Source organism: Mustela nigripes, chromosome 5, assembly GCF_022355385.1.
Source record: "Mustela nigripes isolate SB6536 chromosome 5, MUSNIG.SB6536, whole genome shotgun sequence".
Lineage (NCBI taxonomy): Eukaryota > Metazoa > Chordata > Mammalia > Carnivora > Mustelidae > Mustela > Mustela nigripes.
In genome coordinates this window covers 29,382,909-29,409,488 of record NC_081561.1, presented here as the reverse complement: position 1 = coordinate 29,409,488, position 26,580 = coordinate 29,382,909, and the positions used below count along the sequence as shown (strand labels likewise).

The 26,580-nt window shown below is 40.3% G+C and overlaps 1 pseudogene; it reads right to left on the bottom strand.

Moving 5' to 3' along the window:
• Window positions 1-3,483: 3,483 nt before the first annotated feature.
• On the bottom strand, window positions 3,484-26,299 carry LOC132018587 (large ribosomal subunit protein eL22-like; annotated as a pseudogene).
• Between the last annotated feature and the right edge of the window lie 281 nt (window positions 26,300-26,580).

Sequence of the window (26,580 nt, the reverse complement as noted above, 5' to 3'; positions counted from 1 at the left end):
ATTTTGATAAAAACCCTCAACAAAGCAGGTTTAGAGGGATTGTTCCTCAACATAAAAAAGGTCATCTATGAGAAACTCACAAATAATATTTTAATGGAGAAAAATTGAGAGGTTTTCCTCTCAGATCAGGAGTAAGACATGGATCATCACTCTCTCCACTTTTGTTCAAGAGACACTGAAAGTCCTGGTTATAGCAATCAGACAAGAAAAAGGAAATAGAGGCATAAATATTAGTAATGAAGAACCTACACTGTAATTCTTTGTAGATGAAATAATAATGTACATAGAAAACTCTAACAGCTCCACCATAAAACTCCTAGAAATAAGAAATGAATTCAGTCAAGTTGCAGGATCCAAAATTAATACCTACAGTTCAGTAGAGTTTCTGTTACACCAATAACAAGTAACAGAAAGAGAAATCAAGAAAACAAATCCATTTACAATTGTGCCTAAGAGGCTTAACCAAAGAAGTAAAAGACCTGTACTCTGAAAACTACAATATATTGATGAGAGAAAAATAATATGACAGAAACCAATGGAAAGGGAGACATGTTTGTGATTTGGAGGCATTAATATTGTTAAAATGTCCATACCTACTACCCAAAGCAGTCTACAGATTCAAGTAAATCCTTATAAGTATTATGGACATTATAAAAATATCCATAGCATTTTTCTCAAAACTGGAACAAATAATAATAAAAATTTTATGGAACCACAAAAGACCCTGATAGCCAAAGCATTCTTGAAAAAGAAGAACAAAGCTGGAGGTATCACAATTTCAGATCTCAAGACATATTACAAGGTTGTAGTAATGAAAACAGTACACTACTTTGAAAAACATAGACACATAGGTTAATGGAAGAGAATAAAGAGCAAAGAAATAAACTCACAAATCTGTGGTACGTGAACCTATGACAAAGAAAGCCAGAACATACAATGAAGAAAAGACAGTCTCTTCCCAAAAAGATGCTTGGAAAAGTGGACAGCTGCTTATCATTGAATGACACTGGATCACTTTGTGGCACAGTATACAAGAATAAAGTCAAAGTGGATTAAAAACTGATTTCGGTGAGACCTGAAACAACAAAACTCCTAGAAGGAAATACAGTAGAGTGCCTGCATGGTTCACTCAGTTGAGAGTCTGCCTTTGGCTCAGGTCATGATCTCATGGTCCTGGGATCAAGCCCTGCTTTTGGATCTTTGCTCAGGAATGAATGTGGTTCTCCCTCTCCCTCAGTGCCTTTTCCTCCACTTGTGCTCTGTCTCTGCTTCCTCCTTCTTTCAAGTAAATAAATGAAAAAGAAAACATATAGAATAATTTCTCTGACATCAGCCATAGAAATAATTTTTCTAGATATTTCTCCTCAGACAAGGTATAGGGTAAGAAATACAAAGTATTGGGAATACATGAAAACAAAATGCTTTTGCATAGCGAAGGAAACCATCTTCTTTGGGAGAAGATATTTGGAAATGATCTATTCCATAAGGCATTAATATCCATTATAGATAAAGAACCCATACAATCAACCCCCCAAAACCCCCAGTCAAACCAATCAACCAATGCACAGAGGACCTAAACAGATATTTACCAAAGTAGACATACAGATCACCAGTGGTTACATGAAAAGATGCTCAACATCACTCATCATCAGGGAAATACAAATCAAAACCATAGGAGATGATCACATCACACCTGTCAGAATGGCAAAAACCAATACAAGAAATAAGAAGTATTGGTGAGAATGAGGAGAAAAAGGAACCATTGTACACTGACGGTGGGGTTGTAAGATGGTACAGCCAGTGTGAAAAACAGTATGGAGTCTTCTCCAAAAATTAACAATAGAAAAACCATGTGATCCAATAATAATGCTATGGTTATTGATGTGAGGCCAGTGAGCAAACAGTCAAAAAATAATTCTTGAAATGCTTTTGGTGCAAAAAGATGCTTAGCACAAGGATAGGACCCATGGGAAGAAAGAGGTCATGGGTATTGTGAGATGCAACTGATTATATATATATATTTTTATTTAGTGGTGGTTAGGAATAGTGTTAAGTCTCTAAGAAATTTGGAAGCAAGACTTCCAGGACCTTGAGGGGCTTTCTACTATTAAGATAAGATGATTTACTACTGTCACAGGGAAACAAAACTAAGAAGAACAGAGCTATACCGTTAAAGATTGAAAGGAAGTCCTTGAGGGAGCTGCAGGAGTGTTACCTTCTATAAGCCTGGAGACACAAGCTGAAGCAAAGTTCGAGCCTTTGTTCTGTTTTCTCTCATCAGGTATTTACCTAAAGGAAATGAAAACACTAATTTGGAAAAGATGTATGCATCACTATGTGTACTGCAGCATTATTATCATAGCCAAGATACAAAAGCAACTTAGGAGTCCACTGACAGATGAATGGATAAGGAGGAGGAGGTCTATAACCAATGGAATATTATGTATGCAGCCAAGAAAAATGATGAAATCTTGTTGTTTGTGACAACATGGATAGACTTAGAAAGTATTAAGCTAAGTGGAAGAAGTCAGACTGGGGAAGACAAATATCATATGATTTTACTTATATGTGAAATCTAAAACACAAAACAAATGAATAAACAACAAACAAAAGCAGAATCAGATCTATAAACACAGAGAACATGCCCACACATTTTGATTTAAGTCAATTATGAGTTGCCATGGTTATATAATTGATTCTCTGAGAAAAGCACCAGAAGAAACTCACACTTTTAAAAGTAAAATGGTTGAACCATGAGAGACTATGGACTCTGAAAAACAATCTGAGGGGTTTGAATTGATGGGTGGGTGGCAGGTTGGGGTACAAGGTGGTGGGTCTTATAGAAGGCACGGATTGCATGGAGCACTGGGTGTGGTGAAAAAATAATGAATACTGTTATGCCAAAAATAAATAATTTTTAAAAAAAAAGTAAAATGGTTGGAGCACATGGGTGGCTCAGTGTGTTGAAGCCACTGCCTTCGGCTCAGGTCATGATCCCAGGGTCCCAGGATGGAGCCCCACATCGGTCTCTCTACTCAGCAGGGAGCCTGTTTCCCCCCCTCTCTCTGTCTACCTCTCTGGCTGCTTGTGATCTCTCTCTGTCAAATAAATAAATAAAATCATAAAAAAAAAATTTGGTGACTAACTACAGAGCATACAGCTCCACACTCTTATCCATCTGCTCAAGGTCAAATCACCAGCAATTTTTGCTAGAAGGACTCTACTAATATTTTACTAGTATTGTAGTAAACTACAATTTTCAAGCAGGAAAAAAAAAGTGTAATCACAAATAAGAGAATGGTGGACTGAGTAAAGTTCTCTTTTTCTTTTCTTTTCTTTTTTTTTTTCTTCCTGAGTAAAGTTCTATTACTACAATGTGCAATTTTCTGGTAAACCCACACTGCAGAGAATCAATGAAAACCACTGTTTTGGTTCCCAAGTTTTACTCAAGAACTCTTATGAAATATTTCAGATAAATGAGTTTTAATCCTCCCCTTCCTCCACTTCCTCACGCTGGTTAATCTGGAAGGTAACACAATTAGCAACTCTCTTTGCTGTTAGCAACTATGCGCACACAATCACGTAGATGATTATTCTTCAAATACTTTTTAGTGAGATATTTCAAATACCTTTTTGGAAAAAGGCACCTCAGAAGCTACAGTGATCTTGCTCCTTTTAATGGTTACAAACCCACCACCAAGACTCCCAGCTTTTCCATTCACTGATTGTCTCTTGAAGAAAATGTTTAAAATTGGCAGCATCCAAGATTCCATCTTCTACTGCGTGGGTGCACTCAAGGGTAAACTTCAGAACTTGCTTCTTTCCCCTTCTCCCCCTTAACCACAAGCTTTTCCAAGGATTCAATGGCAGCAGCAGAGGCAGAAAGGAAGTTCCCTTCTGAGCTTTTATCCACCTCCAGCCTTGTTGGAAGCCCCTCCTCTATCCTGCCTCCCCCACTCCCTTCTCCTGTATCTGCACCACCATGGGTGTAGCTTGTACAACCAGTTTCTATACAATACTAGGTGCCTCCATCACCCATCGGCTGCTGCTTCTCCTACTCTCACTATCTGGGAACGAACAGCACCCTCTTGGACTTAAACCACCTACTTCAGATTTCCCTATAGGTGCCCCCAGGTTGAAAAGAAATGACAGTGGGGAACAAATTGATTGACTTTTAAGTGGACATAGGTGCAACATATTCTGTATTAAAGTTAATTTGAGGATGGGACAAGATGGCGGGGAAGTAGGAGGAAGCGCCTTTTAAAGCTGTACCCTAAAGTGAGCTGATTACCTGCCAAAGAACTCCAATCACCCATGAAATCAACCTGAGATCAGAATTATACACATCTGGATCTCTACAGGGGCAGAAGACGCCAGTGGGCAGGTAAAGCCCAGTGGGAAAGGCGGACTGATATCGGAAGATAAACAAAAGGGGGAGGGAGCCACCAAAGGTGACCCGTTGGAAAGTAATACCCCTAATACGAACAAGAGTGCCCTGCGTCTGGGGACCAGCATTAACTTGGAGACTGGTTGAAAGCACTCCAAAAGAGCAAAGGATTACGGGGAGGAAATTGTGGGAATTGGGGAGGCTAGGGACAGGGGCTTAAGTGCCTGGTCCCAGGACAGCCTCCCCTGGTGCTGAGTCAGAGAGAGTGAGGTGGAGAAACCAGGTCTTGGTCCCTGAACCACCAGCGCACCTGAGATTGCATGGGTTCTGGCTCCTGTGAGGGGAAGGGAGCCACACTGGATGGCAGAACACGTGAGCCCTGCTTCAGAGCCTGAGACACGTGTGTTCCTCATCCTCTCCTGAGAGAGGTACAAAGGCCCAGCCAGCGCTCTTTGCTACGCACCATTGTTTCAGAGCCTAAGACGCATGCCCCAAACTCTCCCCCGAGAGAGGTGCACAAAGGCCCAGACTGGTGCTTTCGGATCTGCACCCCATTCTCAGAGCCTGAGATGCCTGTGACCCACAGCCTCCCCTGAAAGAGGTGCACGCAAGCCGGGTGCTCTTAGACCCAGAAAGACCAGGCACTCCCAGCCCAGGCCAGCGGGAAAATATCAGTGTGTGATCACTGCTTGGAACCTCTCTGGCAGTCTGGATCTCCCAGACAGCCACTGCTGCCGTGGTTTTGGGTAAAAGCAGAAGATCCTGCGTCCCCAGGGACCGCGACTTGGAACCTGCTCTGCCAGCGGCCAAGGGGAAATTTATATGGGCTCTGCAACACCCACAGAAGAACAGACTGAGGCTTCTCTCTGAGAGGGAGGTAAGAGTGCAGTTTGCTTTCCTCTAAACCTACAAAAACCATCAAAAGCGGTCAAAGCGAGGGGAAGGGGGGAAAGGTGAACAAACATAAAAACCTCCAGAGAACAAAATCCTGAAAAACTGGTTTCCTCAGAGCCCACCCCCTTGAGGAGGGCTGGAGGACTTCACTCAGGGAACATCATTGACTGAAAACACACGTGGCAGGCCCCTTCCCCAGAAAACCAACCAGGAAAAAAAAAAAAAAAGACTACAAAAAAACCACTACCATTACTTCATAGGACAACTTTTATTTTTAATTTGTTCCCACTATTCTGGCTCATTTTTTTATATAAATATTTTTTTAACCTATTTGCCATCACAGTCAGCTGTCCAGTACATCAAATTCCATAATAACCTTCTAAACTGAACTTTTTGATGCACATACCTGTGTTTCTCTTGCATTTTATTTTTTGAATTTTTTTTAAATTTTAGTTTAGTTTAGTCTCGCTTATTCCTTTTTTATTTTCTAATATTCATATAGAGTTAAACTTCAAAGTAATCCCCTTTTCCCAATCAATACTACCCCTATAGGTAAACCAATTTTTAATCCCCCTTTATCCCAGGAAAGTTGAGTCCTTTAACAAAGATACCAAGATACATCCAGGAAGGATCAAAACAACCTTCCTCGCTGACACTGAGAATTTATAACCACTCTCCCATCTTTTTTGTTTTTGTTTGTCTGTTTTTGTTTGTATACCTCATAAATCTTACCTTGGGGCCCATTTTCATCTTCCCTTTCTTTCCTGTCTGTCTGTCTCTCTCTCTTTTTTTTTTTTCTTTTCCTTTTCTTTTTTTCTCTCATTTGGGTGGGGAATCCTGATTGCTCATAAGTGGTACACCCTGACTGCACCACGGTTGATACATCCAGCTATATCTGTTCAGTCATCTCTCACCAAAATGACTAGGAGGAGAAATACCCAACAGAAGAAAAATACAGAGGATGGACCTTCTGAAACAGAGCTAATGGCTATCAACATAGACAATATGTCAGAAAGAGAATTCAGGCTAACAATTATCCAGGCAATAGCTAGGTTGGAAAAAGCCATGGATGACAAAACGGAATTGATTAGGACCGAGCTGAAAGCGACCAGACAGGATGTTCACAATGTTAGGGCAGAGCTAAAAGCTACCAGGGCTGAGGTTCACAGTGCTCTAAATGAGTTCCAGTCTAATCTAAATTCTCTCAAAGCTAGGGTAACTGAGAGATTTGCAGGACAAACAGATAGAGAGAAAGGATCAAGAGGAAGCCTGGAACAAACAGCTTAGAAGCCACGAAAACAGAATCAGGGAAATAAATGATGCCATGAAACATTCCAATGTCAGAATTATTGGAATCCCTGAAGGGGAGAAGAAAGAAAGAAGTCTAGAAGATATAGTGGAACAAGTTCTTCATGAAAATTTTCCCAATCTTGCGAATGGAACCAGCGTTTTTGTACTAGAGGCTGAAAGGTCTCCACCCAAGATTATAGATTCCAGAAAAACATCAAGACACCTGATAGTTAAATTGAGGAATCATAATTGTAGATACAATCTATTGAAAGCTGCTAAGACAGAGGCTCCTTACTTAGAGAGGACAGCCCATCAGAATAACGTCAGACCTGTCCACAGAGACCCGACAAGCCAGAAAGGGCTGGCAAGATATTTTCAGGGCATTAAATGAGAAGAACATGCAGCCAAGAATACTTTATCCAGCAAGACTGACATTCAAAATGGATGGAGAGATAAAGAGTTTCCAAGACCGGCAAGGATTAAAAGATTATGCAACCACCAAGCCAACACTGCAGGGAATATTAAGGGGAGTTCTATAAAAGAGGAAAAATCCAAAGAATAGCATTGAACAGAAATACAGAGACAGTCTACAGAAAGAAAGACTTCAAAGGTAACATGATGTCAATAAAAATGTATCTATCAATAATCACTCTCAGTGTGAATGTCCTAAATATGCCCATAAAATGGCATAGTGTTGCAAATTGGATAAAACGACAGGACCCATCCATATGTTGTCTACAAGAGACCCATTTTGAACCTAAAAATACACCCAGACTGAAAGTGAAGGGATGGAGAAGCATCTCTCATGCCAATGGGCCTCAAAAGAAGGCTGGGGTAGCGATTCTCATAACAGATAAATTAGATTTTAAACTAAAGACTGTAGTCAGAGAATCAGAAGGACACTACATAATCCTTAAAGGGACTATCCACCAAGATGATCTAACAATTGTAAATATCTATGCCCCCAATATGGGAGCAGTCAATTACGTAAGAAAACAATTAATCAAGATAAAGAGTCATATTGATATGAATACATTAATAGCAGGAGATCTTAACACCCCTCTCTCAGAAATAGATCACGGAAGCATAAAATCAATAAAGAAACAAGAGCATTTAATGACATTGGACCAGATGACTTCATGGATATATATAGAACATTCCACCCTAAAACAACTGAATACTTATTCTTCTCAAGTGCACATGGAACCTTCTCAAGGAGAGACCACATATTGGGTAACAAATCAGGACTCAACCGATACCAAAAGATAATAATAATTGAGATTATTCCTTGCATATTCTCACAATACAATGCTTTGAAACTGGAGCTCAATCACAAGGAAAAGATCAGAAGGAACTCAGACACCTGGAAACTAAAGACCACCTTGCTTAAAAATGCTTGGATCAACCAGATCAAAGAAGAACTGAAATAATTCATGAAAACCAATGAGAATGAAGACATATCAATCCAAAACCTATAGGATACAGCAAAGGTGGTCCTAAAGGGGAAATACATAGCCATCCAAGCATCCCTCAAAAAAATTAAAAATCCAGAACACACCAGCTGTCTCTACACCTTAAAGAACTGGAGAATCAACAAGAAATCAAAACAACTCCACTCATCAGAAGGGAAATCATCAAGATTAGAGCTGAGATCAATGAGGTAGAAACCAGAGATACAGTAGAACGTAACAATGAAACTGGAATCTGGTTTTTTGAAAGAATCAATAAGATCGATAAACCATTGACCACACTATTCGAAAAGAAAAGAGAGAAAGCCCAAATTCATAAAATTATGAATGAAAAGGAAGAGAACACAACTAACACCAAGGAAGTAGAAACAATCATCAGAAGTTATTATCAACAGTTATATGCCAATAAGCTTAGCAACCTAGATGAAATGCATGCATTCCTGGAAAACTATAAGCTCCCAAAATTTAACCAGGAAGAAATTGACAACCTGAATAGGCCGATATCTAGTAACGAGATTGAAGCAGTGATCAAAAACCTCCCAAAAAACAAAAGCCCAGGACCTGCTGGATTCCCTGGGGAATTCTACCAAACTTTCAATGAAGAAATAACACCTGTCCAGTTTTTCCAGCACCACTTATTGAAGAGACTGTATTTGTTCCACTGTATATTTTTTCCTGTTTTGCCGAAGATTATTTGACCATAGAGTTGAGGGTCCATATCTGGGCTCTCTACTCTGGTCCACTGGTCTGTTTCTGTTTTTGTGCCAGTACCATGCTGTCTTGGTGATCACAGCTTTGTAGTAAAGCTTGAAATCAGGTAACGTGATGCCCCAAGATTTATTTTTGTTTTTCAAGATTTCCTTAGTGATTTGGGGTCTCTTCTGATTCCATACAAATTTTAGGATTATTTGCTCCAGCTCTTTGAAGAATACCGGTGGAATTTTGATAGCAATGGCATTAAAAGTATAGATTGCTCTAGGCAGTATAGACATTTTAACAATGTTTATTCTTCAAATCCAAGAGCATGGAATGGTCTTCCATCTTTTTCTGTCTTCTTCAATTTCTTTCATGAGTGTTCTGTAGTTCCTCAAGTACAGATCCTTGACCTCTTTGGTTAAGTTTATCCCCAGGTATCTTATGGTTCTTGGTGCTATAGTAAATGGAATTGATTCTCTCATTTCCCTTTCTGTATTTTAATTATTAGTGTATAAGAAAGCCACTGATTTCTGTGCATTGACTTTGTATCCTGCCACGTTGCTGAATTGCTGTATGAGTTCTAATAGTTTGGGGGTGGAGTCTTTTGGGTTTTCCATATAAAGAGTCATGTCATCTGCGAAGAGAAAGAGTTTGACTTCTTCATTGCCAATTTGGATACATTTATTTCTATTTGTTGTCTGATTACTGTTGCTAGGACTTCTAATACTATGTTGAACAAGAGTGGAGAGAGTGGGAATCCTTGTCGTGTTCCTGATCTCAACGGGAAGGATGCAAGATTTTTCCCATTGAGGATGATATTTGCTGTGGGTCTTTCATAGGTAGATTTGATGAGGTACAGGAATGTTCCCTCTATCCCTATACTTTGAAGTGTTTTAATCAGGAATGGATGCTGGATTTTGTCAAATGCTTTTTCTGCATCAATTGAGAGGACCATGTGGTTCTTCTCTCTTCTCATATTAATTTGTTGTATCACATTGATTGATTTGTGAATGTTGAACCATTCTTGTAGCCCAGGGATGAATCCTACCTGATCATGGTGGATAATCTTTTTAATGTGCTGTTGTACCCTGTTTGCTAGGATCCTGTTGAGAATCTTAGCATACATATTCATCAGTGATATTGGTCTGAAATACTCCTTTTTGGCAGGGTCTTTGCCTGGTTTGGGGATCAGGGTAATGCTGGATTCATAGAAAGAGTTAGGAAGTTTTCCTTCTGCTTCAATTTTTTGAAACAGCTTCAGGAGAATAGGTGTTATTTCTTCTTCGAAAGTTTGGTAGAATTCTCCGGGGAATCCATCAGGTCCTGGGATCTTGTTTTTTGGGAGGTTTTTTTTTTTTTTTTTTTTTTTTTTTTATTTTTTATAAACATATATTTTTATCCCCAGGGGTACAGGTCTGTGAATCACCAGGTTTACACACTTCACAGCACTCACCAAATCACATACCCTCCCCAATGTCCATAATCCCACCCCCTTCTCCCAAACCCCCTCCCCCCGGCAACCCTCAGTTTGTTTTGTGAGATTAAGAGTCACTTATGGTTTGTCTCCCTCCCAATCCCATCTTGTTTTATTTATTCTTCTTCTACCCACTTAAGCCTCCATGTTGCATCACCACTTCCTCATATCAGGGAGATCATATGATAGTTGTCTTTCTCTGCTTGACTTATTTCGCTAAGCATGATACGCTCTAGTTCCATCCATGTTGTTGCAAATGGCAAGATTTCATTTCTTTTGATGGCTGCATAGTATTCCATTGTGTATATATACCACATCTTCTTGATCCATTCATCTGTTGATGGGAGGTTTTTGATCACCACTTCAATCTCGTTACTAGATATGGGTCTATTCAGGTTGTCAATTTCTTCTTGATTCAATTTTAGGAGTTTATAGTTTTCCAGGAATACATCAATTTCCCTATGACCCTGCCATTGCACTCCTGGGTATTTACCCCAAAGATACAGATGTAGGGAAAAGAAGGGCCATCTGTACCCCAATGTTTATAGCAGCAATGCCCACAGTCGCCAAACTGTGGAAAGAACCAACATGCCCTTCAACGGGCGAATGGATAAGGAAGATGTGGTCCATATACACTATGGAGTATTATGCCTCCATCAGAAAGGACGAAACCCAACTTTTGTAGCAACATGGACGGGACTGGGATTATGCTGAGTGAAATAAGTCAAATAAGTCAAGCAGAGAGAGTCATTACCATATGGTTTCACTTATTGTGGAGCATAACAAATAGCATGGAGGACATGGGGAGATAGGAGAAGGGAGTTTGGGGAAACTGGAAGGGGAGGTGAACCATGAGAGACTATGGACCCTGAAAAACAATCTGAGGCATTTGAAGTGGAGAGGGGGTGGGAAGTCAGGGTACCAGGTGGTGGGTATTATAGAGGGCATGGATTGCATGGAGCACTGGGTGTGGTGAAAAAATAATGATACTGTTATGCTGAAAATAAATAAATAAATAAAAATAACTCACTATTATTCTGCGTGAAGATACTGATTTAAAGTCCCTTGGGATGGTTTCAAGTATTATTGAGCAATTGGTAATAATTCCATTTATGATTAACCTACCTCCGGTTAATGGGAATGTAATTTTTTTTTGAGACTGTAATTTTTAAAAGAAATCGACAGGAAGCAGAAAAGGTATTTGAGATATTTGAACCTGTTGCAAATCCATTTATGTGTCACGGTTTAATTCTTCAGAGCACATTGAGAGTAAAGGTATGAAAATAAAGGACATTATGTATTTTGCTCCATCTGTGAAACACTTCACTCAGTACATATTCACAGAAATGCCCAGAGTGTCTCAATCTCATTCCTCAGTCCCTGGGATGTCAGTGAATCTTTTGCAGAGAGCAAGTGTGACCTGGAAGAATGTACTCACTCTCTCAGTCCCTTGCAGGTCAGGCCCATCCAAGGTCAAGGCTGAAATGGGAACATCCTGGGGGGAGGGATGTAGGTGCCAAGTTATGGGAAAAAGCCTAGAGAACTGGCACTTTGGCCTCTCACCTTGATAGCATCAAGGGAGCGAGACCTGGGTCAGAAAAAGCAAGGGAGACCCTGACCAACCCTGAGAGGCTGATTGGAATCACCCTGTGTCAGAGTCTCTGTCAGAGAAACTTATCTGCAGAGGCTGGACTATAGGCTGAAACCATGAGGCCAGGATCCTGCTCTCTGCTGACCTTCATCAAATAATCAGGCCCACCATTCACCAGGTGCCATTTCACTCTGAATGTTATGTACTTTATTTTAATAAATAATTTACTCTAATCCTCAGAGGAGAGTCTTTCCTCATTTTAAATCTGAGTGACAGAAACTCAACAATAGGAGAGAACCTGCCAAAGGTCATTTGGTTGTGTAGCCAAATCCTACAGGAGCCAGGTGCACCCCAAGCTCAGCTGAGCTCTAAACAGAGGGCATCAGATTGGGAGCACCAACAATAGGAGTGCTCCAGATCAGACAGGCAGGAGGGGAGACAGAGATCATATTCGAACTTCTACTATAAAAAAGGGAACTTCTATTAGAAAGCTAGCAACTAGCGTACTTAACTCTCTTAACATGTTGCTTCAATTTCTTTTTATAATCTGTATAATGTCTGTACATATTTACTAGTTGCACATTGAAAATATATTCTGAAAGGAGTAGATGATCCAAAGAGTTCATTGTTCTGCTTGTGTTTCTCCAGTGTTCCCAGCACCATTTCTTGAAGGGACTATACTTTTTATTCAGTCTTCTTAGCTTACTTACCTATTATTGGTTAACCACACGTGTTGGGATTTAATTCTGGGCTCTCTATTCTGTTCTATTGGTGCATATGTTGCTTTTTTTTTGCCATTACCACGTTGGATTCTGTTACTATGGCTTTGAGGTATGGTTTGAAATGAGGAAATGTGCTACCTCCAGCTTTGCTCTCTTTTTGCAGGATTACTTTGGCTATTTGGAGTCTCCTACTCTTCCACACAAATTTCAGAATGATTTCTTCTATTTCTATAAAAAATGCCTTTGGTATTTTGATTGGGATCAGATTGACTCTGTAATGGCTTTGTGTAACATGGTCATTTAAAAAGTATTAATTATTCAAATCATAAACATGGAAGTGTTTCCAATTGTTTGTGTCTTCAATTTCTTTCAGAAAAGTCTTGTAGTTTTCATTGTACAGGTCCCTCACTTCCGTGGTTTCTTATATTCCTATTTTATTGCTTTTGATGCTGTTTTCATTTTCTGGTGCTTCACCATTAGCGTACAAGTATGCCACTAATTTTTGTAAGTCCATTTGTAATATGTCACTTTATTGAATCATTGATTACTTTCAACAGATTTTTTTATCGACTCTTCAGATTTTTCTGTATGTAAGATGATATTTGCAAAGAGTGAAATTTTCACTTCTTCTTTCCTGATATGGAAGGTTTTTTATTTCTTTCTCTTGCCTAACTGCTCTAGCTAGGACTTCCGCTACCATATTGAATAGAGGTGGGGGAGTGTTCTTCCTTGTTATGTTCCTGTTCTTAGAGGAAATGTTTTCAATTTCTCTTCATTGAGTAGGATGTTTGCTGTGGGTTTCCTGTAGGTGGTCTTTATATGTAGAGGTATGCTCCTTCTATATCCAATCTATTAAGACTTTTATCATAAAAGAATGGTATATTTTGTCTAATTTCTTTGGGCAACTTTTGAGATGATTATATGATTTTTACCTTTCATTTTCTTGGTGTATTGAATTACACTTATTGATCTTTGTAGGTTCAGCTACACTTGCATCCCACAGATAAATCCAATTTAGCCACGGTGTCCAATTTTTTTAATGTGTGAACTCAGTTCGATAACACTTTGCTGAGAATATTTCCATCTGTATTCATCAAGGATACTGGTTTATTGCTTTTTTCTTGTGGTGGTATCCTTATCTGGTTTGCTATCAAAATAATACTGCCTTTGTAGAATGAATTTGAAATTGTTGCCTCTTCCTTAACATTCTGGAAGAGTTTGAGGAGCATTGGAGGAGTATTGAGGAGTATTAATTTTCCACTGCATGTTCATTAGAATTCACTAGTGAAGCCATTTGACCATAAGTTTTTCTTTTGGGAGTTATTGGGTTTTTATTTTGTTTTGTTTTGTTTTTAAATTTTTAAATTTTTTAAATAAACATATAATGTATTATTAGCCCCAGGGGTACAGGTCTGCGAATCATCAGTTTGATACACTTCACAGCACTCACCATATCACATATCATCCCTGATGTCCATAACCCAACCACCCTCTCTCTACCCCCCTACTCCCAGTCACCCTCAGTTTGTTTTGTGGCAGTAAGAATCTCTTATGGTTTGTGTCCCTCCCGATCCCATCTTCTTTCATTTATTCTTTTCCTACCCCCTAAATCCCCCACATTGCATCTCCACTTCCCCACATCTTGGAGAGAATATGACAGTTGTCTTTCTCTGATTGACCTATTTCGCTAAACATAAAACCCTCTAGTTCCACCACATTGTTGCAAACGGCAAGATTTCATTTTTTTTTCCTCATTCAGTATACATTTATTAGATACCTGCCACACATTAGGCATTTTACCAACCATGCTCTATGTAATAGGCAAAATTAAAACAAAACAAAACAAAACACACACACGCCAGAGTGGAAGGTTTCTGAAAGTGACCAGATGTCCAGCCAGCTCCATCAGAACCTTTGGATAAGTTTCCGTACTGAGCATATCCTGAATCCTACCCTAGATCTACTTACCCAGGTTAATGGAGGGGCTAACTTTATATTTCTAACCCCCTCCCTGGTGATTCTTATGACTAATATTGGAGAACTATTCTAGACCCATGACTCTTAAACCTGGCTGCACATCTGAATCATCTGTGAATTTAAAGCCACAGATGACCTAGTAATACAGCAGATCAGTTCAGACATGCCTGGTGGAGGGAGGGGGACCTTGAGATCAGTTTGTTGTTTTGGGTTTTGTTTTCGAAGGGATCCCCAAGTGATTCTGATGTGCAGTCAAGGATGAGAACCAGCCTGCACTGTAAGCCCTCTAGGAATTCACAAGAGGCAGAAATAATTACCATTTAGGGAGATCAGATGGTACCTTTAGTTTCTTTTCATACAAGATTTAATTTTTATTTGATGGCTGCATAGTATTCCATTGTGTATATATATATACCTCACCTTCTTTATCCATTCATCTCTTCATGGACATCTAGGTTCTTTCCATAGTTTGGCTACTGGGGAGATTGCTGCTATAAATATTTGCGTGCATGTACCCCTTCAGATCACTACATTTGTACCCTTAGGGTCAACACCCAGTCGTGCAATTGCTGGGTCATAAAGTAGCTCTATTTTCAAATTTTTGAGGAACCTCCATGCTGTTTTCCAGAGTGGTTGCACCAGCTTGCATTCCCATCAACAGTGTAGGAGGGTTCCCCTTTCTCCACATCCTCACCAGCATCTGCCAGGCACTGCAGCCAGGGCTGCCACAATCTCATTACAATAACCTGGGAAGGACTCTTCTGGGAGGATGATGTTGGGCCCTGAGCCATGGTAGGAACAGAGGGTCAAGTTCTGGTGGTTGAGGGCATGGGGGTCCTGTAGGCTGCTAAATGGCCCCCTGTCCTCTAAAAATAAAGGTCCCTCTGAAAAGCTGGGAGGTCCAACACCAGGCTGATTGATGGGCTTCAATGCTAAATAGTTCTTGCTGCTGAGACAGAGTGTGTGCATGCCAGGGGACAAACAAGTCAGAGCAGCAGTCATCAAAGAGTACACTGTGAGGAAACAGGTTTCCCAGGCTGAAGTCCTTCACTAGCTGATGGTAAAATGCTTGTTCATGCCCATTAAGCTGGGTGGGTATAGTGTCCCACAGTGTGGTGAGCTTCCCAGATTCTGCCCACCTGAAGGTGCTTTGAGCATGCCTGAGAGTACATCAATGGATGCTATAGAGACTTTGAGGTAGGTGGCTGGATGTGCAGAATCAAATTTGAGGGGGCTGTATGGGTATGGAGTCAGCCTCTGGTCAATGGACAACGTGCTGATATCCAGGGGACACCCTGAATGAGGCAGGACAAGGCATGTGTCATTGTTGTCAAAAACTTTTTGGGCAGCTGCTCTTGGGTGTCAACTGAGCCCTTGGGCAACTTCGGGCAGCTGAGGGGCACATGGTAGTGGCAGGAAGGGATTCCAGGTGAAGAAGCTGGGTAGGGTGGTACCCAGCACAGGAGAGGAAGTTGAGGGGGAGGAATTGGATGATGCGAGAACCAGAGCAGTGAGTGAGAAGGGAGGAGGCTGACAGTGAGGGGTAGCTATCAGAGCCTTGAACATGGGGGTGGGGAATGCTTCAAGAAGCCTAGGGGTTCAGATTGCTCAGGGAAGACCACAGGATGGGTAGCTGAGCAGAGAATAAAGTCCTGACTCATCATAGCCCAAGCTTGGTCCAGGCACTGGCTCCCACTGATCCTGAGGTGGATCAGGCTGTGTCTTAATTTAGAGGTACTGATGCCCTCACTCAGGCTAGAGTAGACTGTCTCAGTGCCCGGGGGTTGGGAAGTGCCAGGGGAAAGTGCAGGTTGGTGAGATCAGGTAAGGAGCTTCCTATGTTCGTGGCTGTTGTAAGGCAGGCACATTGGCAGGCTGGTCAGAGAGCACATGGTGCCCTGATGAACATGAGAAAGGTGTTAATTGCAGGGAGTTCACAGGACTGAGATCAGGAAGAACATAAGAACAGCTTCCAAGCATGGCATGGCTTCAACAATCCTTTGTCGTCTAATAAGTACTCTTCAATAACAGGGACTTTGGAGTGTACTTTGCCATTCAGGAAACCTCCATGGTGGCTGTGCAGGATGCTAGAAGAGGCGGGGCCTGGATAAGTGTCCTGAAGGCTGGGGTTCCTCACACTGGTGTGAAGGCAGAGTCAGTGCTTGTCCTATTCAGTCAGATAGTAGTAGAAAGCCCTTCTCTTCTCTGCAGGGACATTGTCCCAGGGCACATCCTCCACCAGCTGGGCTCTGGGGGAAGAGACAAATAGGCAGGACCACAGGGAGAGCTGTCGTTCTGGCAGGGATAGCGATGGAGTGGGGGCACCATTTTTCTGGAATCTGACTGTAACTGTTCCAAAGCTCCTGGTGCCCAGGGCTCCACAATGAATACAGAGGCAAGTTGAGGGGGCTTGTGGAACTCAGCCAGGTCAGAGCTAATCTGTTTATCAACGGGCAGAGAACGGCCATAAGGAGAGCTCCTTGTGTATGCCAGTCGCAATCTGGGGGCCTGTAGGCCCCATGTGTTCCTCAACCCCAGGCTCTCTGGTGTCTGTGCCTCCCCTACAAGCCTGTCTTCCTGCCCTTCAGCCTCCACCTGTGCCTCTCAGATGACTACACTGGTCTGTTCAGGTTTTCTGCGTCGTCCTAAGTCAGTCTTGGTAAGTTGTGTTTCCTTTAGATACATAATTTGTTGGTATGAAATTATTCATAGTCTTTCATGATTCTTTCATGTTTTAATTTTCTTGTCCTATCCATTACAATAACCCTCTTTTATTTCTTCTTTTTTTAATTATATTAGTCACCGTACAGTACTGTGTCTCTTTTTTTTTCTTAGACTAGCTAACTTTTTGCCAGTTTGTGTTCATCATCATCTAGAACCAGCTTTTAGTTTCATTGATCCTTTCTATTGTTTTTCAGGTCTCTATTTCATTTACTTCTGCTCTGATTTTAGTATTTCTTTCCTTTTGTTAACTTTGGGCTTAATTTGTTCCTCTTTTTCTAGTTAATTGTAGTGTACAGGTAGATCGTTTATTTCAGATCTTTCTAATTTTTTTTTTTTTGCTCTAAACTTCCTCTCTGAACTGCTTTTACTGCAACCCACAAAATTTGATATATTGTATTTGATTTTCACTTGTTGGAGACCATTATTTTATTTCCCTTTTGATTTCCTCTTTGACCTATTGATTGTGTTACCAAACTCAGACTAGTTGAGCACCCAATGCCCAGTAAGCCAATGTCTGAGACATGGGTGTTGAGGCAAAGAAAGCCTCATTATCACAAGGAAAGCCCAGTGAGAAGGCTGGCTATCATTCCCAAAGCTGCATTGCCCTCTGGAGGAAAGGGGACAGCCACTACTTGTTTTGGGAAGGAGGTGAATGTATGAGAGGAGGATGAGGTGTTTCTGGAAACCTTAAGACATTGGGCCTTGAAAGAATCTGGAGCTGTATATTCCTCTGGAAAATAAGGCACCCCATTCAAGACCTGGAATGATCAGGTATGTCAGATAATTTTGAGACAAATGTTTCTTTCCACTCCCCATTAGGTTCCTATAATCAGTGGGTAAACAGAGAGTCGGGGTAAAAAGCAAAGTAAATGATTGATCATGCATGAGGTTAAGAGATGCAAAAACATTCTCAGTAGGGAATAAAATATGAAATGCAGCTAAGGTAATAATGCAACTAATACAATATAGTTCTGCATATGCTTTCAAGACTAGTCCAAGAACCAGGTGTCTCGCCTCAGATGTTTAAAATTTTGTCATCTCGTTCCCACATATTTTTAGGTCTACTCAATTTCCTCTTATTCATTTTTACTTTCATACCAACGTGGTCAGAGAAGTTGGCTAATATGGTTTCAGTCTTCTTAATTTTGTTAAGATTTCTGGTTTTCATCAGGGGATCGATCCTGGAGAATGTTCAATGAGAAGAATATGCATTTCTCTGCAACTGGACAGAATGTTCCGTCAATGTCTATCATTTTTTTTCTTGAAGTGTCTATCATTTTTTTTCTTGAAGTGTTTCCTTGCTGATTCTCCATCTGGATGATCCATCCATTGTGGACTGTGGGGAATTAAGGTCTATTTCTCCCTTAAGATCTGTATTTGTTTAATGTATTTCAATACTCAGGTGTTAAGCTCATGTATTTACAACTGTTATATCTTCTTTTTGGCTTGAAGTGTATCTTGTATGATGTACACATGGCTCCACCTGCTTTCTTTTCAGTAACATTTTCGTGGGTTATGCACATCCGTTCCTCCACTATAAACCTACATTTGTCCATTGTACAGCAAAAGACCCTTTTGGAAGGATCACAAACTTGGGTCTATGTTTTTAATTTATCAAGGCACCCTCTGTCTTTTGATTGGTAAAGTCAATCCACTTATGTTTAAATGATTATTGATATGTAAGGACTTACTATTGTCATTTTATCTTTTCTTTTCTGGTTGTTTTCTATCTTTATTATTTCTTCTTCTTTGTGTTTCTGTCGACTTTTATCACTTGCTGGTTTTCCATGATGATTCCCTAGTTTCCCCCTTTTTAAGGTTCTCTCTGCTGTAGACCTCTAGATATTGTTTTTTCTTACCATTAGTTTTGTATAAACTATTTCATAGATTAAATGGTGATTTCCTGCTGTTGGCAACTTTTCTTCATTTGCCTACATATCAGTTCTCATTTTCCTCTTCTGCTTTTACATTTTTGCTGTCACAAACTCTTTTCCTGGTATGGGTTTGTTACCAACTGTAGTAGCTCTAGTTATTTTTAATAACTTTAGCCATTGCTGTTATCATTAAGTGTTTAATGCCCTATTCTAAAATAAGGTTACAGTTTCTGGCTCTGTCTGCCAGCTTACTCAGAGGCTCTGTACCTTCATCTTTTCATTACAGTATTAAAGTTCCACTCAATATGTCTTGGAGGTAGGACTAGTGGTGGGGAATTCCCTCAAGTTTTTTTTGGGAAAGTCTCTATTTCTCCTTCATGTCTGAAAGATAAATCCTGGATACAGATTTCCTGTCTGGCAATATTTATTTGTTAATGTTATGAGTATGTCATTCCACTCTCTCCGGGTCTACAGAGTTTCTGCTGAAAAATCTGCTAATGATCTCTCCTGGCGGGGGGGCTCGTTTTTACATTAATTTCTTTTATACTTTCAAGATTCCTTCTTTATCTTTTTTTTTATTAATTTTTTTATTTTTTATAAACATATATTTTTATCCCCAGGGGTACAGGTCTGTGAATAACCATGTTTACACACTTCACAGCACTCACCAAAGCACATACCCTCCCCAATGTCCATAATCCCATCCCCTTCTCCCAAACCCCCTCCCCCCAGCAACCCTCAGTTTGTTTTGTGAGATTAAGAGTCACTTATGGTTTGTCTCCCTCCCAATCCCATCTTCTTTCATTTATTCTTCTCCTACCCACTTACGCCCCCATGTTGCATCACCACTTCCTCATATCAGGGAGATCATACGATAGTTGTCTTTCTCTGCTTGACGTATTTCGCTAAGCATGATACGCTGTAGTTCCATCCACGTTGTCGCAAATGGCAAGATTTCATTTCTTTTGATGGCTGCATAGTATTCCATTGTGTATATATACCACATCTTCTTGATCCATTCATCTGTTGATGGACATCTAGGTTCTTTCCATAGTTTGGCTATTGTGGACATTGCTGATATAAACATTTAGGTACACGTGCCCCTTTGGATCACTACTTTGTATTTTTAGGGTAAATACCCAATAGTGCAATTGCTGGGTCATAGGGCAGTTCTATTTTCAACATTTTGAGGAACCTCCATGCTGTTTTCCAGAGTGGCTGCACCAGCTTGCATTCCCACCAACAGTGTAGGAGGGTTCCCCTTTCTCCCCATCCACGCCAGCATCTGTCATTTCCTAACTTGTTGATTATAGCCATTCTGACTGGTGTGAAGTGATATCTCATTGTGGTTTTGATTTGTATTTCCCTGATGCCGAGTGATACGGAGCACTTTTTCATGTGTCTGTTGGCCATCTGGATGTCTTCTTTGCAGAAATGTCTGTTCATTTCCTCTGCCCAATTCTTGATTGGATTATTTGTTCTTTGGGTGTTGAGTTTGCTAAGTTCTTTATAGATTCTGGACACTAGTCCTTTATCTGATATGTCGTTTGCAAATATCTTCTCCCATTCTGTCAGTTGTCTTTTGATTTTGTTAACTGTTTCCTTTGCTGTGCAAAAGCTTTTAATCTTGATGAAATCCCAATAGTTCATTTTTGCCCTTGCTTCCCTTGCCTTTGGCGTTGTTCCTAGGAAGATGTTGCTGTGGCTGAGGTCGAAGAGGTTGCTGACTGTGTTCTCCTCAAGCATTTTGATGGATTCCTTTCTCACATTGAGGTCCTTCATGCATTTTGAGTCTATTTTTGTGTGTGGTGTAAGAAAATGGTCCAATTTCATTTTTCTGCATGTGGCTGTCCAATTTTCCCAGCACCATTTATTGAAGAGGCTGTCTTTTTCCGTTGGACATTCTTTCCTGCTTTGTTGAAGATTTGTTGACCGTAGAGTTGAGGGTCTATTTCTGGGCTCTCTATTCTGTTCCATTGATCTATGTGTCTGTTTTTGTGCCAGTACCATGCTGTCTTGATGATGACAGCTTTGTAATAGAGCTTGAAGTCCGGAATTGTGATGCCACCCACGTTGGCTTTCTTTTTCAATATCCCTTTGGCTATTCGAGGTCTTTTCTGGTTCCATATAAATTTTAGAATTTTTTGTTCCATTTCTTTAAAATGATGGATGGTACTTTGATAGCAATTGCATTAAATGTGTAGATTGCTTTAGGTAGCAGAGACATTTTCACAATATTTATTCTTCCAATCCAGGAGCATGGAACATTTTTCCATTTCTTTGTGTCTTCCTCAATTTCTTTCATGAGTACTTTATAGTTTTCTGAGTATAGATTCTGTGCCTCTTTGGTTAGGTTTATTCCTAGGTATCTTATGGTTTTGGGTGCAATTGTAAATGGGATTGACTCATTAATTTCTCTTTCTTCTGTCTTGCTGTTGGTGTAGAGGAATGCAACTGATTTCTGTGCATTGATTTTATATCCTGACACTTTACTGAATTCCTGTATAAGTTCTAGCAGTTTTGGAGTGGAGTCTTTTGGGTTTTCCACATATAGTATCATGTCATCTGCGAAGAGTGATAATTGGACTTCTTCTTTGCCGATTTGGGGGCCTTTGATTTCCTTTTGTTGTCTGATTGCTGAGGCTAGGACCTCTAGTACTATGTTGAATAGCAGTGGTGATAATAGACATCCCTGCCATGTTCCTGACCTTAGCAGAAAAGCTTTCAGTTTTTCTCCACTGAGAATGATATTTGCGGTGGGTTTTTCATAGATGGCTTTGATGATATTGAGGTATGTGCCCTCTAACCCTATCCTTGCTGATCTTTTGCTTGGATGATCTGTCTATTTCAGTGAGGGGAGTGTTAAAGTCCCCTACTATTATTGTATTATTGTTGATGTGTTTCTTTGATTTTGTTATTAATTGGTTTATATAATTGGCTGCTCCCACGTTGGGGCATAGATATTTAAAATTGTTAAATCTTCTTGTTGGAAAGACCCTTTGAGTATGATATAGTGTCCTTCCTCATCTCTTATTAGAGTCTTTGGCTTAAAATATAATTTGATCTGATATAAGGATTGCCACTCCTGCTTTCTTCTGATGTCCATTAGCATGGTAAATTCTTTTCCACCCCCTCACTTTAAATCTGGAGGTGTCTTCTGGCTTAAAATGAGTTTCTTGGAGGCAACATGTAGATGGGTTTTGTTTTTTTTATCCATTATGATATCCTGTGTCTTTTGACAGGGGCATTTAGCCCATTCACATTCAGTGTAACTATTGAGAGATATGAATTTAGTGCCATTGTATTGCCTGTAAGGTGACTGCTACTGTATATGGTCTCTGTTCCTTTCTGATCTACCACTTGTAGGCTCTCTCTTTGCTTAGAGGACCCCTTTCAATATTTCCTGTAGAGCTGGTTTGGTATTTGCAAATTCTTTCAGTTGTTGTTTGTCCTGGAAGCTTTTAATCTCTCCTTCTATTTTCAATTATAGCCTAGCTGGATATAGTATTCTTGGCTGCATGTTTTTCTTGTTTAGTGCTGTGAAAATATCATGCCAGCTCTTTCTGGCCTGCCAGGTCTCTGTGGATAAGTCAGCTGCCAATCTAATATTTTTACCATTGTATGTTACAGACTTCTTTTCCTGGGCTGCTTTCAGGATTTTCTCTTTGTCACTGAGACTTGTGAATTTTACTATTAGGTGACAGGGTGTGGGCCTATTCTTATTGATTTTGAGGGGCATTCTCTGAACCTCCTGAATTTTGATGCTCGTTCCCTTTGCCATATTGGGGAAATTCTCCCCAATAATTCTCTCCAGTATACCTTCTGCTCCCCTCTCTCTTTCTTCTTCTTCTGAAATCCCAATTATTCTAATGTTGTTTCGTCTTATGGTGTCACTTATCTCTCGAATTCTCCCCTCGTGGTCCAGTAGCTGTTTGTCCCTCTTTTGCTCAGCTTCTTCATTCTCTGTCATTTGGTCTTCTATATCACTAATTCTTTCTTCTGCCTCATTTATCCTAGCAGTGAGAGCCTCCATTTTTGATTGCACCTCATTAATAGCTTTTTTGATTTCAACTTGGTTAGATTTTAGTTCTTTTAGTTCTCCAGAAAGGGCTTTTATATATCTCGAGAGGGTTTCTCTAATATCTTCCATGCCTTTTTCGAGCCCGGCTAGAACCTTGAGAATTGTCATTCTGAACTCTAGATCTGGCATATTACCGATGTCTGTATTGATTAGGTCCCTAACCTTCGGCACTGCCTCTTGTTCTTTTTTTTGTGTTGAATTTTTCCGTCTTGTCATTTTGTCCAGATAAGAGTATATGAAGGGGCATGTAAATACTAAAGGGGTGGCAACAACCCCAGGAAAATGTGGTTTAACCAAATTAGAAGAGATCCAAAATCGTGAGGGGGGAGTAAGGGGATAAAAAGTGGTTCAAAAAGGAAGAAATAAAAAAAAAAAAAAAAGAAAAAAAAAAGAAAAGAACAGAATTAAAAAAAAGAAAACACCTTTCAGAAAGTGCTTGTTTTTCTGCTTCCAGAATTGCTGTCCTTCTTCTCTTCGATCTGCCGATGGATTTTCAGGTGTTTGCAATCTTTAGATAAGCTATCTAGCTCATCTCCGGCTAGCTGAAGTAGTCTCAGCCTGCTACTTCTCCGCCATCTTGACTCCTCCCCCTCCTTCTTTATCTTTGACATTTAACAGTGTCATCGGAAAGTGTCTTGGAGATTCTATTTTTGTATTGAGATAATAAGGTTTTCTATTAACTTCACAGACTTCTCTGTCCAGGTGTTTCCCCAGGATTGGGAAGTTCTCTGACAACACTTTGTAATAACAGCTCTGCCCCTCTTCTCCTTCTCTTTTCCTTTTGATATACCCACTATTCTTAACTGGCTCTCCCAATGGAAACTGGTAGCTCTTGCAGGATTTCTTCATTTTCTTTTTGTCTTTTTTTTTTTTAATTTTTTATTTTTTTATTTTTTTTATTAATTTTTTATTTTTTACAAACATATATTTTTATCCCCAGGGGTACAGGTCTGTGAATCACCAGGTTTACACACTTCACAGCACTCACCAAATCACATACCCTCCCCAATGTCCATAATCCCACACCCTTCTCCCAAACCCCCTCCCCCCAGCAACCCTCAGTTTGTTTTGTGAGATTAAGAGTCACTTATGGTTTGTCTCCCTCCCAATCCCATCTTCTTTCATTTATTCTTCTTCTACCCACTTAAGCCTCCATGTTGCATCACCACTTCCTCATATCAGGGAGATCATATAATAGTTGTCTTTCTCTGCTTGACTTATTTCGCTAAGCATGATACGCTCTAGTTCCATCCATGTTGTTGCAAATGGCAAGATTTCATTTCTTTTGATGGCTGCATAGTATTCCATTGTGTATATATACCACATCTTCTTGATCCATTCATCTGTTGATGGACATCTAGGTTCTATCGGGATTTCATCAAGATCAAAAGCTTTTGCACAGCAAAGGAAACAGTTAACAAAATCAAAAGACAACTGACAGAATGGGAGAAGATATTTGCAAACGACATATCAGATAAAGGACTAGTGTCCAGAATCTATAAAGAACTTAGCAAACTCAACAGCCAAAGAACAAATAATCCAATCAAGAAATGGGCAGAGGACATGAACAGACATTTCTGCAAAAAAAGACATCCAGATGGCCAACAGACACATGAAAAAGTGCTCCGTATCACTCGGCATCAGGGAAATACAAATCAAAACCACAATGAGATATCACTGCACACCAGTCAGAATGGCTAAAATCAACAAGTCAGGGAATGACAGATGCTGGCGAGGATGGGGAGAAAGGGGAACCCTCCTACACTGTTGTTGGGAATGCAAGCTGGTGCAGCCACTCTGGAAAACAGCATGGAGGTTCCTCAAAATGTTGAAAATAGAACTGCCCTATGACCCAGCAATTGCACTATTGGGTATTTACCCTAAAGATACAAAGTAGTGATCCAAAGGGACACATGGACCCGAATGTTTATAGCAGCAATGTCCACAATAGCCAAACTATGGATTTGTTCATTTTCTAAGCTTGTTTTTCTTTTAAGTAACCTCTACATGCAACATAGGGCTCCAGGTCACAACCCAAAGATCAAAGGTCAGATGCACCACTAACTGAAGCAGCCACACACCTCAAGGTTTCTTCACTTTAAAAAATAATAATAAACCTTAGTTCTCTTCACTTCTACCTGAATCGTTTCTAGATTCCACCTTTCGGATCAAGTATTCTCCCTTCCACCTGATCTGCTCTATTTCCAATGTTTCTAATGCATTCTTCAACTCATTTACTGAGTTCAGCTCCAGAATTTCAGTTTGGTGCTTTTTTAGAAATTCGGTCTCTTTGGTAAAGTGCTCCTTCTATCCATTCATTTTATTACTGAGTTCATTGAATTGCCTGATTCTCTTGTATCTTGTTAAATTCCGTTCTGGCCGTTATTTTGAATTCTCTATTACTTAGATCACAGTCTTCTGTAAATGTACGTTTGGTGGCTGGAGAACTGTCATTTCCTTTTAACAAAACGATATTACCATGATTTTTCATGCTGTTTAATGAGATTTTTCTCTGCTAAATAGTTTGAACTAGCCAACACCTTTTGTATGTAGGCAAAAATTTGTTAACTATGATTCTAACATTTCATGGGTGGGAGGTTAGAGGCCCTTCTTTAGTATTATAGCAGGTGGAAAAAGAGCACAAGTTTTTGCTTTTTCTTACCATAGTAGCCCTGGTAGCTGTATAGACCAGGCTCAAAGGAAAAAAAAAAAAAAAAAAAAAGAAGGAGACTGGCAACTCTATGGGGGGCTAGTATGTACTATGTCCCTTGGATTTGGGGCATGCCCCACACTCCAGGAGGAGGATCCTCAAGTTCATGAGTCCCATGGAGCTGGGAGCTCTCTTGCTGAACTCTCAGGGCAGACAGTGAATAAAGTGTTTCTTCTTCTCTGCCTCCTTCCTTCCCTTGCCTTTTTCTTCCCCCCACTGTCCCCTCCTGGTCACAGATGTCCTACCTCAGAGGACCCTGCTCTGTGGCTTCACAGCAGGGGGTCCTCCAGAACATCCCACAGGACCAAGTAGCCTTTCACTCACTCATTTTCACCCTCACCTTCTCGGTCATAGGAGTTATTGGTGAGTGTTACCACTACTTTAAAAGCCAGGGTAACAGGCCCCACCATGCTGCCTGGGCTCTGGTCTCCCTGAAGACCAATCCACACCCTCTCAGATGTAAACATGAATGGATCTCATTGGTGTCTCGTGTGCTGTCCAGAGGAGCCTTTGTTGGGTTTTGGAATCCTACTAGTTGTAAAGAGAAAGGGGGAGACAAAGGGAAGGACTCATTCAACCATGATGCTGACCTCACTCCTCCCAAGAATGATGGTTTTAACCATTCTTTCTGGAATTACATGGGCAGCTGGTCCACTAGTTTCAAAAGATTCCTCTTTTTTTGTGTGAATAA